Here is a 15,227-nt window from a genome sequence, read left to right as displayed (position 1 = left end):
TAAGTATCAAAGTGGCTTTAGAAACCTGGAGACACCTTCTTGAAGGTTCTCAGAACTCTTTAATCATATATACTAACCATAAAAATCTCGAATATCTTCCCTCCAATAAAACACTGTCTGTTCGACAAGTAAAATGGAATCTTTTTTCTTCTCGATTCAACTTCCAAATCGTCTTTAGACCTGGGTCTAGAACCAAAAAGGCTTATGCCCTTTCCAGGGTTCATAAGGACACTAAAATTGAACCTCCTTTGCCTCCATTTATTGAATTCTTATCTTCTCGTATTGACGACATTAAGGATCTCAGTGAAAATGCTCTTGAACTTCCAAAATCAATTAAATTATCCAAGAAAAACAATCTCTACTATTTTAAAGACCGGATTTACGTTCCTCCCTCCTTCAGCATCAAAGTACTCGAAACTATTCATGATTCTCCTCTGGCAGGTCATCCAGGTATGGAAAAGACCCTTAAATTGTCTAAAAGATACTATTGGTGGCCTCGTCAAGATCAAACCATTGAATCTTATGTCAAATCTTGTTCTACATGTCAAAAATCGAAACATGTCCATCATCAACCATCAGTTTCTTCATCTAATCTCTTCGAATCGAATCGAATCTCTCAAATGTCCTCTTTATTCGAGAAATTGCATGAAAATCTAGAATTGGCCCCCTCCAATCAAAAGAAGTTTTTTGATTCAAAAGACAGCCTTCACCCTCATATAAAAACGGTGATCTTGTCTGGCTTTCCTCAAAGAACATCTCTACAAACCATCCATCAAAGCAGCTAAGTTCTCCTTTTCTTGGTCCTTTTCCAATTACAGCGGTTATCAACCGTAATGTTGTTAAATTGAAACTTCCACCTACATTGAAGCTACATCCTGTTTTTCATGTATCCTTGCTGAAGCCTCATCATCCTGACCCTTTCCACAGAAATGCCTCTACTTCTCCTAATCCCATATTGGTCCAGGGTGAAGAAGAATACGAAATTCAAAGTGTACTTGATTCAAGGATCCATCGTGGCTCCTTCCAATACCTCATCAGATGGAAAGGATATGGAATTGATGAAGATACATGGGAAAACTCCTCTGTCGTTCATGCTGACAAATTAAATTCCATAAACGTTACCCTGTTAAACCAAGTCAATAGCACCCAGAGGTTGCTCATTAAGGAGGGGATACTGTCATGCCTTAATTACGGTATTCCCTTACTTCCTGGTTCCACGGAGCCTAGCCACACCTCTTTATGACACGGTCTGCCTATTTAATCTGACCGCACCAGCTGATCGAGGCTGGATTATTAAACTACGTTCCGTACCTACCAACCGGTACTACTTCGTTGTGAAAGCCTCTGCTACCAGACCGGACTGAAAGACTCTGCAAAGTTCCCTTCACCTCTCCTCATCCACGACTAAAGCTTAACACTCTTCATCCGCCTCTGAGGAGATCTCGGGAACCAGTGTTCTATGTGCCGGAAGCTAAGTAAAACCAATGTGATAAGCGTTGCATCTAAAAGCTGTTATTACCTGTCTCCAAAGTCCTTCGGTAAAACCAACCCCGTTACAGCTAACTTCAACTCATACTGCATATCAGTTATCTGCATCAGTCTTGCTTCAGTTAAAGTTATGGAACAGCTATTGTAACTACTTATCACCTAAACCGTTAATTCTACTAAGAGACTTTATTTGATTCAGTATCTGCAATTTACTATCGTTTACTCCTTAAAGCTACAGTGCCTATAATTGTGGACTTCAGTTATCGTTTGCTCCTTAAAGCTACAGTGCCTATAATTGTGGACTTCAGTTATCGTTTACTCCTTAAAGCTACAGTGCCTATAATTGTGGACTTCAGTTATCGTTTTCTCCTTAAAGCTACAGTGCCTATAATTGTGGACTTCAGTTATCGTTTACTCCTTAAAGCTACAGTGCCTATAATTGTGGACTTCAGTTATCGTTTACTCCTTAAAGCTACAGTGCCTATAATTGTGGACTTCAGTTATCGTTTACTCCTTAGAGCTACATTGCTTATAATTGTGGACTTCAGTTATCGTTATTCCTTAAGGCTACAGTGTCTGTAATTGTGGACTTCAGTTATCGTTTATTCCTTAAGGCTACAGTGTCTGTAATTGTGGACTTCAGTTATCGTTTTCTAATTAAAGTTACAGTACCTGTGAATTGGACTAACGTCCCATTATCTTTTACCTTTTATAATAAAAACTTCAAACTATACGAAATCTACAGTTGTGTTCCTTCATATCAAATGTTTAGACGTGACAGAATAATCCAGCCTCTGTAATGGATCCAGTAGATTTCGATTCCACGATAACTTCGCTAAATCAAAGAGTTGATATATTAACCCAAGGTGTGCAAGACCTGCAAGTCACTAACGAAAGAATTCTCACTTATGTTAGAGATTTACAAACTCGTACTCCTCATACTACTCTGCTCTCGGCTAGCGATCCTGCTGTATGTAACCCTGAAAACTTCTACGGTGATCGTTCCAAATATAAGGAGTTTTTTTATTCCTGCAAACTATTGATTGCTTTAAAACCTAGATCTTATCCCACAGAAAGATCTAAGGTTTTTTCAGTTATTTCCTTTCTAAGAGGTGAACCTATGTTCTGGGCCCATACCTTTTTGGACAATGATGACCCCATCTTAGGCTCACTGGATGAATTTTTTGAAGCCATGTCTCTTCTCTATGAAGATCCTAACAAACAAGCTACAGCTGATTTAACAATCAGAACTTTACAGCAAAGAAATAGACCCGTTGAAGATTATATTGCTGAATTCAAAAGATGGGCTGTTGAAACGCAATGGAATGACATCACATTGCGCAACCAGTTTCGAATTGGTTTATCTGAAGCTGTAAAAGATGAACTCTCTAGAACAGAACTCCCTACTACTTTGAACGCTCTAATTCACTTATCAATTAGCATTGATAGAAGATTAAGAGAAAGAAAGGTCGAAAAAGCCTTCTTACATTCTAAAGACCGCAAACCTTTCACTCCCTCAAAAGCTCCTGAAAAGACTTCCTTGCCAAGTGAACCTATGGAAATAGGGGTAATAAGAAGTCCTCTCACTCCTGAAGAAAAGAACCGAAGACGTCAATGAAACCTATGCATGTATTGTGCTTCTCAAGATCATTTGGTTTTTGATTGTCCCTTATTAAAACGGACAAAGGCCGGCAGACAAGCCTATACCTCTGCGATCTTCAGTGCACTCCCTTCTACACCAATTGCTCAGTTCACTCCTATATCCCTTGTACTACAGTGGGACAAAGTGAGAATTATTACTGAAGCTATCATCGATTCTGGTGCAAATGGAGTATTCATCGATTCAACTCTTGTAGCAAAGAACAGAATTCCTTGTGTTCGAAAATCCTTTTCTGTTCCTATCAAAGTGATTGACGGCTCCCTTATCTCATCGGGACCGATTCTTCATGAAACCATCTCTCTAAAGGTAACCACCAATCATATTCATACTGAATTTCTAGTATTTGATGTTATTCCATCACCTTTATATCCCGTTATAATAGGGATCAACTGGTTAAGGAACCACAACCCTCAAATTTCTTGGTCTCCATTCTCTCTCACCTTTAACTCACATTATTGCAAAGAAACATGTTTACAGCAAATTCCTATTCTTCAGATCTCCAAAGAACCAACTATACCTTCTTGTTATTCCGACTTTTCAGACATATCCAGTAAAAAAGAAGCTGAAACGCTTCCACCTCATCGTTCTTCCGATTGTCCTATAAACCTCATACCTGATGCCTCAAGTATGGATAACTCAAAAGTCGATTGTATTATTAACTGGCCTGTTCCCTCTACAGTAAAAGAGTTACAACGATTTCTTGGGTTCGCCAACTTCTACAGAAAATTTATTAAGAACTACTCTGAGATAGCTCAACCACTCAATTTACTTAACAGTAAAAAACATCCCTTTAATTGGAACGAGAAGGCTCAAACTGCCTTTAATGAACTGAAGAGAAAGTTTACAACAGCTCCTGTTCTTCAACTTCCAAATCCTTCATATTTTTATGTCCTTGAAACGGATGCTTCGGAAATTGCAATTGGAGCTGTCCTCTCTCAACAGAAAAATTCTCAAGAACCTCTTCATCCTGTCGCCTTCTTCTCACGAACATTATCTCCTGCCGAAAAGTATTATCCTGCAAAGGAAAAAGAATTACTAAGTATCAAAGTGGCTTTAGAAACCTGGAGACACCTTCTTGAAGGTTCTCAGAACTCTTTAATCATATATACTAACCATAAAAATCTCGAATATCTTCCCTCCAATAAAACACTGTCTGTTCGACAAGTAAAATGGAATCTTTTTTCTTCTCGATTCAACTTCCAAATCGTCTTTAGACCTGGGTCTAGAACCAAAAAGGCTTATGCCCTTTCCAGGGTTCATAAGGACACTAAAATTGAACCTCCTTTGCCTCCATTTATTGAATTCTTATCTTCTCGTATTGACGACATTAAGGATCTCAGTGAAAATGCTCTTGAACTTCCAAAATCAATTAAATTATCCAAGAAAAACAATCTCTACTATTTTAAAGACCGGATTTACGTTCCTCCCTCCTTCAGCATCAAAGTACTCGAAACTATTCATGATTCTCCTCTGGCAGGTCATCCAGGTATGGAAAAGACCCTTAAATTGTCTAAAAGATACTATTGGTGGCCTCGTCAAGATCAAACCATTGAATCTTATGTCAAATCTTGTTCTACATGTCAAAAATCGAAACATGTCCATCATCAACCATCAGTTTCTTCATCTAATCTCTTCGAATCGAATCGAATCTCTCAAATGTCCTCTTTATTCGAGAAATTGCATGAAAATCTAGAATTGGCCCCCTCCAATCAAAAGAAGTTTTTTGATTCAAAAGACAGCCTTCACCCTCATATAAAAACGGTGATCTTGTCTGGCTTTCCTCAAAGAACATCTCTACAAACCATCCATCAAAGCAGCTAAGTTCTCCTTTTCTTGGTCCTTTTCCAATTACAGCGGTTATCAACCGTAATGTTGTTAAATTGAAACTTCCACCTACATTGAAGCTACATCCTGTTTTTCATGTATCCTTGCTGAAGCCTCATCATCCTGACCCTTTCCACAGAAATGCCTCTACTTCTCCTAATCCCATATTGGTCCAGGGTGAAGAAGAATACGAAATTCAAAGTGTACTTGATTCAAGGATCCATCGTGGCTCCTTCCAATACCTCATCAGATGGAAAGGATATGGAATTGATGAAGATACATGGGAAAACTCCTCTGTCGTTCATGCTGACAAATTAAATTCCATAAACGTTACCCTGTTAAACCAAGTCAATAGCACCCAGAGGTTGCTCATTAAGGAGGGGATACTGTCATGCCTTAATTACGGTATTCCCTTACTTCCTGGTTCCACGGAGCCTAGCCACACCTCTTTATGACACGGTCTGCCTATTTAATCTGACCGCACCAGCTGATCGAGGCTGGATTATTAAACTACGTTCCGTACCTACCAACCGGTACTACTTCGTTGTGAAAGCCTCTGCTACCAGACCGGACTGAAAGACTCTGCAAAGTTCCCTTCACCTCTCCTCATCCACGACTAAAGCTTAACACTCTTCATCCGCCTCTGAGGAGATCTCGGGAACCAGTGTTCTATGTGCCGGAAGCTAAGTAAAACCAATGTGATAAGCGTTGCATCTAAAAGCTGTTATTACCTGTCTCCAAAGTCCTTCGGTAAAACCAACCCCGTTACAGCTAACTTCAACTCATACTGCATATCAGTTATCTGCATCAGTCTTGCTTCAGTTAAAGTTATGGAACAGCTATTGTAACTACTTATCACCTAAACCGTTAATTCTACTAAGAGACTTTATTTGATTCAGTATCTGCAATTTACTATCGTTTACTCCTTAAAGCTACAGTGCCTATAATTGTGGACTTCAGTTATCGTTTGCTCCTTAAAGCTACAGTGCCTATAATTGTGGACTTCAGTTATCGTTTACTCCTTAAAGCTACAGTGCCTATAATTGTGGACTTCAGTTATCGTTTTCTCCTTAAAGCTACAGTGCCTATAATTGTGGACTTCAGTTATCGTTTACTCCTTAAAGCTACAGTGCCTATAATTGTGGACTTCAGTTATCGTTTACTCCTTAAAGCTACAGTGCCTATAATTGTGGACTTCAGTTATCGTTTACTCCTTAGAGCTACATTGCTTATAATTGTGGACTTCAGTTATCGTTATTCCTTAAGGCTACAGTGTCTGTAATTGTGGACTTCAGTTATCGTTTATTCCTTAAGGCTACAGTGTCTGTAATTGTGGACTTCAGTTATCGTTTTCTAATTAAAGTTACAGTACCTGTGAATTGGACTAACGTCCCATTATCTTTTACCTTTTATAATAAAAACTTCAAACTATACGAAATCTACAGTTGTGTTCCTTCATATCAAATGTTTAGACGTGACACATAGACTGTATCCACTACACACACTGCTTCCACTACACACACACTTGTTCCACTATAAACACACCCATACTGCATCCACTATAAACACACTCTGCATCCACTATACACACACACACTGCACCCACTTTAGACACACACACTTCATCCACTGTACACACACACTATATCCACTTCACACACACACTATATCTACTACACACACTGCAGACACTATACACATGCACACTGCATCCACTACACACACATGGCCCACTATAAACACACATACACACACACACTGCATCCACTTTATACACAGACACACACTAAATACATTATACTCACAAACGCACACACTGCATCCACTTTAGTCATCCTTATGAGTGGATTTGGGGATTAGCCCTGTGGTTGCATTTGGGAGTGGGCCCTGTGGGTGGGTTTGGGGGGGGGGATACAAGTAACTGACAACGGAAAATTAGGACAAGAGGTGAATTGGTGCAATTTAATAAATAAACAATAATTTAATATATCATTTTAACAAACCGTCTTAGTGATAAGCATTGTACAATTTCTCATTGATGATAAATATAGCTCTTCATGGGTCATTCAAGGCACTATAACAACTTTGCAATGATATGCCTGGATCTGTATGTAGAATTTAACCAGTGGCGTCTATAGGATTCATTTTTAGGGGGGGCACATGGTGGGCCAGGGACAAAAGTAGGGGGGCACATTCAACCCTGCCCTCGCCGCAGTTTGACCCCGCCCCTGCCGCATGTTAAGCCCCGCCCCCGACACAATGTGTTGTTTTTTTTTTTTTTAATCCCTGGTGGAGGATTCATTATTTTCCACCAGGGAATTTAAAAAAAACAAACACATTTCCTTTGATACAGTGCCATAGTTGCCAACATTTGAAAAAAAATTCCAAGGACATTTTGCAGCACAGCTATCAATGACTGTCTGTATATAATATCCCTGGACAGTCAGTGCTCTCTGTATAATACAGGGTTGTGTGTATAATAAATTGGGACAATCAGTGCTCCCTGTATAGTGCTGCTCTCTGTATAATACATGGCTGTGTGTATAATATCCCAGGACAGCTGCTCTCTGTATAATACAGGTCTGTTTGTGTATAATATCCCAAGACAGAGAGCAGCACTATACAGGAACACTGACTATCCCGGGAAATTATACACACACATCTGTATTATACAGATAACAGCACTATAGTATTATACAGATAGCTGAGCATATACCCCATGTCCCAATCTCTAGACTACTAGTACCTGTCCAGTGGCGTACACATGACCCATGGGGCCCCGGTGCGAAAAATGATCCGTGGGCCCCCCCCCCCCTCGCGCTTACTCTGCGCGGGCCGGGGCAGCAACACATGGCGGCGGGCACCTGGTCGCAGGGGTTGCAGGGCTGCGACCGCGGTATGTACGCCAGTGCATGCAGATGCACACACACTTAAAGGACCACTACAGACACCCAGATCACATCAGCTCAATTAAGTGGTCTGGGTGTCAGGTACACACATACAGACTGCTGAGTCCATACACACATACAGACTGCTGAGTCCATACACACACAGACACACATATACTGCTGATTCCATACACACACACAGACTGCTGAGTCCATACACACACATAGACTGCTGAGTCCACACACACACATACACACTGCTGGGTCCATACACACACACACACACACACACAGACTGCTGAGTCCATACACACACACACACACACACACATACACAGACTGCTGAGTCCATACACCCACACACTGCTGAGTCCATACACCCACAAACTGCTGAGTCCATACACCCACAGACTGCTGAGTCCATACACCCACAGACTGCTGAGTACATACACACAGTACACTGAATACATACACACACACACGCACACAGATTTCTGAATGCACACAGACTCCTGATTGCACACAGGCATTGCTGAATGCACACAGGCTGTTTTATACACATACACACAGACTGCTGAGTCCATACACACACACACAGACACACACACACACACACAGACTGCTGAGTCCATACACACACACACACACACACACACACATACACACAGACTGCTGAGTCCATACACACACACACAGACATACAGACTGCTGAGTCCATACACACACACACAGACATACAGACTGCTGAGTCCATACACACACACAGACACAGACTGCTGAGTCCATACACACACAGACACACACACACACAGACTGCTGAGTCCATACACACACAGACTGCTGGGTCCATACACACACACAGACACACACACACATACTGCTGAGTCCATACACACACACAGACATACAGACTGCTGAGTCCATACACACACACACAGACATACAGATTGCTGATATGCTGAGTCCATACACACACACAGACACAGATTGCTGAGTCCATATACACACACAGACTGATGAGTCCATACACAGACACACACACGCAGACTGCTGAATCCATACACACACACACACACACACACACACAGACTGCTGAGTCCATACACACATACAGACTGCTGAGTCCATACACACATACAGACTGCTGAGTCCATACACACACAGACACACATATACTGCTGATTCCATACACACACACAGACTGCTGAGTCCATACACCCACAAACTGCTGAGTCCATACACCCACAGACTGCTGAGTCCATACACCCACAGACTGCTGAGTCCATACACATGCACAGACTGCTGAGTCCATACACCCACAGACACACAGACTGCTGAGTCCATAAACACACACACGCACACAGATTGCTGAGACCTTACACACATACAAACTGCTGAGTTCATACACACACACAGACTGCTGAGTCCATATACACACACACACACACACACACACACACAGACTGCTGAGTCCTTACACACACACAGACTGCTGAGTAGGGCTGCCATGAGAAATTTTAGGGCCCCTGACACAGATCAAGATCTGGGCCCCCGGGGCCAGCCCCGAGTCCGCCCACAAGGATGAAGTGTGTGTGTGTATAGTGGATGTAGAATGTGTGTAGTGGATGCGGTATGTGTGTCATGGATGTAGTGTGTATAGTGTATGCAGTATGTGTGTCATGGATGCAGTGTGTATAGTGGATGCAGATTGTACATTTTGTGTAATGTATGTAATGTTTGTATGCATGCATTAGATGCAGAGTGTGTGTGTGTAGTGAATGTAGGTGTGTATAGTGAATGTAGAGTGTGTTTTTCGTAGTGGATGTAGTGTGTATAGTGAATGTAGTGTGTATAGAGCATGTAGTGTGTTTGTAGTGAATGTAGTGTGTTTGTAGTGAGTGCAAAGTGTGTTTAGGGAATGTAGTGTGTTTGTAATGAGTGCAAAGTGTGTTTAGTAAATGTAGTGTGTTTGTAGTGAGTGCAACATGTGTATAGTGAATGCAGTGTGTGTGTGTTTGTGTGTAGTACAAAGTGTGTTTAGTGAATGCAGTGTGTGTGTGTGTGTGTAGTACTGAGCGTGTTTAGTAAATGTAGTGTGTAGTGAGTGAAATGTGTGTATAGTGAATGTAGTGTGTGTGTGTGTAGTGCAAAGTGTGTGTCTGTGTCTGCTAGTGAGGAAGCTTGTGTGTGTGTGTGTGTGTGTGTCTCTGCTAGTGAGGAAGCTTGTGTGTGTGTGTGTGTGTGTGTGTGTCTCTGCTAGTGAGGAAGCTTGTGTGTGTGTGTGTATGGACTCAGCAGTCTGTGTGTGTGTATGGACTCAGCAGTCTGTGTGTGTGTGTGTGTATGGACTCAGCAGTCTTTGTGTGTGTGTGTGTGTGTATGGACTCAGCAGCAGGGCCGCCATCAGGGCATGATGACCATATATATATATGTGCACATATATATATATATAGCGATTCCTCACTAGCAGACACACACACACACCTGAGCACATCAAGCCTACCTGTTGCTGGGGGTCAGACATCTTCTGGCCTTTGCAGCAGCAGCAGCATGGGCTGCTGCTTAACGGCGGGGCGGGGCTTATTTGCGGGAGGCGGGGCTTCGTTTGGGGGTGGGGCCTGTGCCGGGGGGCCTGTGCCGGGGAGCCTGTCAGTGCTCCCTCCGGCCACTGACAGCACCCAGCTCCGCTCCAGCTTCTCTCTCCTGCATTCCCTCTGGCTGTCACAGACTGTTACAGCCCGAGGGAATAGAATTTAAACACATGGCCAGCAGGTTGCTGGCATTTGGGGGGCCCATGGGGGGGCACAGCATGATGTAGGGGGCACCATGGCCCCCTCTGGCCCCCCCCCTAGCGACGCCACTGAATTTAACCCCTTTGCTGCTGGCAGTGTAACGAGTTTTGGTCTGGCTAATGTCAGTTCTGTACATATTGAACGTCTGTCATCAACACTCACATTGTTTAATATCAGCACTACTGTCCCCTCCATGCCGCCTTTCATTTAGCCCCGCCCTCCCTCCCCTTTTAGTGATGGGGAGTGGGGAATAGGGAGGATTACACTAATGAAAAACTGTTTCCTTAAAACAGGCTTGTTTTTTTATTTTTATTCGGAGTAATCCTTTTAGCCTTTTCACTAACTCTAAGGCATCAAAGTAGGGATTTTGACTTCTTCTGCTGTTTCAGATGAGCCCAGATTGTACCTCAATAGAACAGAAATCTCTCTCATCCCCTGGAGTGAGCCCAAACTGGCCAAGAATATGCACAGTCAACAGCTGGACAGATCACTGCACACAACTGTGAAATACCATACCTCCCAAGATTTCCAATGGGCACAGAGGGACACTTAAATTTTAGAGGTGTTAGTGTGGTGTGGCCAAGGGTGGGACTGTTCTGAGAAATGTTTGGTGACTTACTAATAGTTTCTGAAACACAAATGTAATTTAGAACAAGAACAATGTATCTTATTTACACATACTGACTTCTAAACACATTTAATGTACTTTAATGACACATTACTGTGAGCATTATTGCTGTGGAGCTCTGTTATACACTCAGACAGACCACCAAAATGAGTTTCTAGAAGAGAGGGACATTAGGATACAAAAGGGGAATGAATGGTTTGTACCAAAACAGGGACTGTCGCTCCTGAATAGGGTCACTTGGAAGGTATCAAACACTGTGAACAAAACTGTGCATCGGCTAATATAAGCCGTGGTACAGATGCTATCAGGTTTCTGAGCAGGATTACTCAATCATGTGATGAATGAAACTGTGACTACAGAATCAACTGCATATGCAATAAAAAGAAGAAACCTCATTAAAGGAACACTATAGTCACCTAAATTAATTTAGCTAAATAAAGCAGTTTTAGTTTATAGATCATTCCCCTGCAATTTCACTGCTCAATTCACTGTCATTTGGGAGTTAAATCACTTTGTTTCTGCAGCCCTAGCCACACCTCCTCTGGCTATGATTGACAGAGCCTGCATGAAAAAAAAAACTGGTTTCAATTTCAAACAGATATAATTTACCTTAAATAATTGTATCTCAATCTCTAAATTAAACTTTAATCACATCCAGGAGGCTCTTGCAGGGTCTAGCAAGCTATTAACATAGCAGGGGATAACAAAAACTTAATTAAACAAAAACGTAATTAAACAGAACTTGCAATAAAGAAATCCTAAATAGGGCTCTCTTTACAGGAAGTGTTTATGGAAGGCTGTGCAAGTCACATGCAGGGAGGTGTGACTAGGGTTCATAAACAAAGGGATTTAACTCCTAATTGGCAGAGCTTTGAGCAGTGAGGCTGCAGGGGCATGTTCTATACACCAAAACTGCTTTATTAAGCTAAAGTTGTTCAGGTGACTACCGTGTTTCCCTGAAAATAAGACCTACCCCGAAAATAAGCCCTAGCTGAATTTTCGGGGTGGGCTGCAATATAAGCCCTACCCCGAAAATAAGACCTAGGCATTTTACCTTTGCGGCCCGGCGGGACTTCCTTCTTCTATGAGGAGGAGGGGGAGGAGCGTTGCGGGCCACGGCATCGCGCAGCGTGATGACGATGTGCGCAGCGTGATGACGACGTGTGCAGCGCCGTCAGTCTGCCTTCACGGATCTTCAGCGGAAGGATCCATTCCGGGCGGTGAGGCACCCAGTGGTCGGACTCTTTGAACTGTGAGTAGATACCGGTATTTTATGTCTGGGACTTAATTAATTAAAGGGGGGGGGGGGGTGAATTAATTAAAAGGGGGGGATTAATTAAAGGGGGGTGGATTAATTAAAGGGGGGGTGGATTAATTAAAGGGGTGGTGGATTAATTAAAGGGGGGTGGATTAATTAAAGGGGGTGGATTAATTAAAGGGGTGGTGGATTAATTAAAGGGGTGGTGGATTAATTAGAGGGCGGTGGATTAATTAGAGGGGGGTGGATTAATTAGAGGGGGTGGATTAATTAAAGAGGGGGTGGATTAATTAAAGGGGTGGTGCATTAATTAGAGGGGGGTGGATTAATTAGAGGGGGTGGATTTATTAAAGGGGGTGGATTAATTAGAGGGGTGGATTAATTAGAGGGGGTTGATTTATTAAAGGAGGGGTGGATTAATTAGAGGGGGTGGATTTATTAAAGGGGGGTGGATTAATTAGAGGGGGTGGATTTATTAAAGGAGGGGTGGATTCATTAGAGGGGGTGGATTTATTAAAGGGGGGTGGATTTATTAAGGGGGGGTGGATTTATTAAAGGGGGGGTAGATTAATTAAAGGGGGGGGTTCAATGTACATACCGGTACCGTAAATAAATAAGCCCTACCCTGAAAATAAGCCCTAGTGTGTTTTTTGTGACTAAAATTAATATAAGACCCGGTCTTATTTTCGGAGAAACACGGTATAGTGTCCCTTTAAACTAAAAAGAGAGGCTCCTGATTGGTGGAGCTCCTTCCTGGTCAGGGTGGGGTCTGCCAACTGCAGCACTTGTCTGTGCAAGTTATACCGTTTTAGTATCTTTAAAGCAATTTTTTTATTTATTTATTTTAACTTTATAATTTTTTACTGCATTTTTATATGGGGCTTTAAAAAAATATCTGATTTTGTATCATATATCTAGTTTCCTTTTACGTATGGTAGACTGACCAAGCATTACCTGCACTGTAACAATTATACAAAAAAAATACTTTTTAAACATAGTGCAATGTTAGGTTACAACAATCCAACTCATTGACGCTAAGCAGTATGTTATGTTACATATTAACATCTGGTTCCACCTAGTGGGTGCAACTGGTACTTTCCAGTCATACTTTTCCTCTCTCATTAGTTCATGCTCCTGCAATCCCAGGCGTCTCTTTGACACCTTTAATTCTCTTCTTTGCCCTGCTGTGGACACCCCTCAAACTAACCTTACAGCCGATAGCTTTGCATGCTACTTTACTGACAAGATTGAACAGTTAAGGAAAGAATTCTCCCCATCTTACCATTCTCTTTCTCGACCACACGTAGATCATGCCTTTCCTACCCGTTTAGACTTTCTCCCCGGCTACTGAACAAGAGGTGGCTGTGCTTCTCCTTTCCTCTCGCCCCACCACTTGATCCCGCTTGATCCTGTCCTATCTCACCTTATTAGCAGGGCCGGACTGGGGATACAAAGCAGCCCTGGAAAAAAAAATCTATGCCAGCCCCATAAGTCATTGCGCCATATATTGTCGCAATATATATATATATATATATATATATATATATATGTATATATATATATATATATATATATTGCTTTTTCTAATATAATATATTGGTCCTTTCAGAGTAAAACATTTAATTATACAGTAAGCATACTCACATGCAGACACAGACAATCTCACTGACACACACAAGCTCATTGATACACAGCCTCATAGACAAGCAATTTCACTAATATACATAAGCTCATTGACATAAAAACACAAGCTCACTCACTAGCAGGCACACACACACACACACATACACATGCAAGCAAGCTCACTAGCAGGCGCACACACACACAGCTTAATGTAGTGGTTCTGGTGTCTATAGCCTGTCCCTGCAGGCTTTTGAATGTAAACACTGACTTTGCAGAGAAAAGGCAGTGTTTACATTGCTTCCTAGTGACACCTCTAGTGACAGACACTCAGACGGTCACTAGAGGCGCTTCCTGTGTCAGTGCGGATTGGCTGAGATCATCAAGCTAGAGGCAGAGACAAGCACGACGTTGGGAAAAAAAAAAAAAGGTGAGTAAAACACTATTTTTAAAAACACACGCAGACACCACGACTGACACACACACACACACACACACCATGACAGACAAAGACACACACACACCATGACAGACACACACCATGATACAGACACACCGTGACACAGACAGACACACAGCATGACACATACAGACACACACACAGCGTAACACAGACAGACACACACACAGCGTAACACAGACAGACAGACACACAGCATGACACAGACAGACACACAGCATGACACAGACAGACACACAGCATGACACAGACAGACACACACACACTGCATGACACAGACAGACACAGCATGACACAGACAGACACACACACTGCATGACACAGACAGATACACAGCATGACACAGACACACACACACAGCATGACACAGACAGACACACACACACCATGACAGACACACACACACACCATGACAGACACACACACCATGACAGACACACACACACACACCATGACAGACACACACACACACACCATGACACACACACACACACACACCATGACAGACACACACACACACACACACACACACACCATGACAGACACACACACACACACACACCATGACAGACACACACCATGATACAGACACAGCATGACACAGACAGA

The sequence above is a fragment of the Pelobates fuscus genome, chromosome 1, assembly GCF_036172605.1.
Source record: "Pelobates fuscus isolate aPelFus1 chromosome 1, aPelFus1.pri, whole genome shotgun sequence".
Lineage (NCBI taxonomy): Eukaryota > Metazoa > Chordata > Amphibia > Anura > Pelobatidae > Pelobates > Pelobates fuscus.
This window is presented reverse-complemented; position numbering follows the sequence as displayed.